The sequence below is a fragment of the Anarrhichthys ocellatus genome, unplaced genomic scaffold, assembly GCF_004355925.1.
Source record: "Anarrhichthys ocellatus isolate YVR2014 unplaced genomic scaffold, GSC_Weel_1.0 scaffold8246, whole genome shotgun sequence".
NCBI classification, from domain to species: domain Eukaryota; kingdom Metazoa; phylum Chordata; class Actinopteri; order Perciformes; family Anarhichadidae; genus Anarrhichthys; species Anarrhichthys ocellatus.
The window spans coordinates 1,571-1,839 of NW_022288220.1; positions in this window are offsets into that span (position 1 = coordinate 1,571).

The following is a 269-nucleotide window of genomic DNA, read 5'->3' on the forward strand; positions in this document are numbered from 1 at the left end:
ATCACATCAGCTGTTATCACAACACACACAGTCATCACACCAGCTGTTATCACAACACACACAGTCATCACATCAGCTGTTATCACAACACACACAGTCATCACACCAGCTGTTATCACAACACAGTCATCACACCAGCTGTTATCACAACACACACAGTCATCACATCAGCTGTTATCACAACACACACAGTGATCACATCAGCTGTTATCACAACACACGCAGTGATCACATCATATATATGTATATATATATATGTGTATATATGT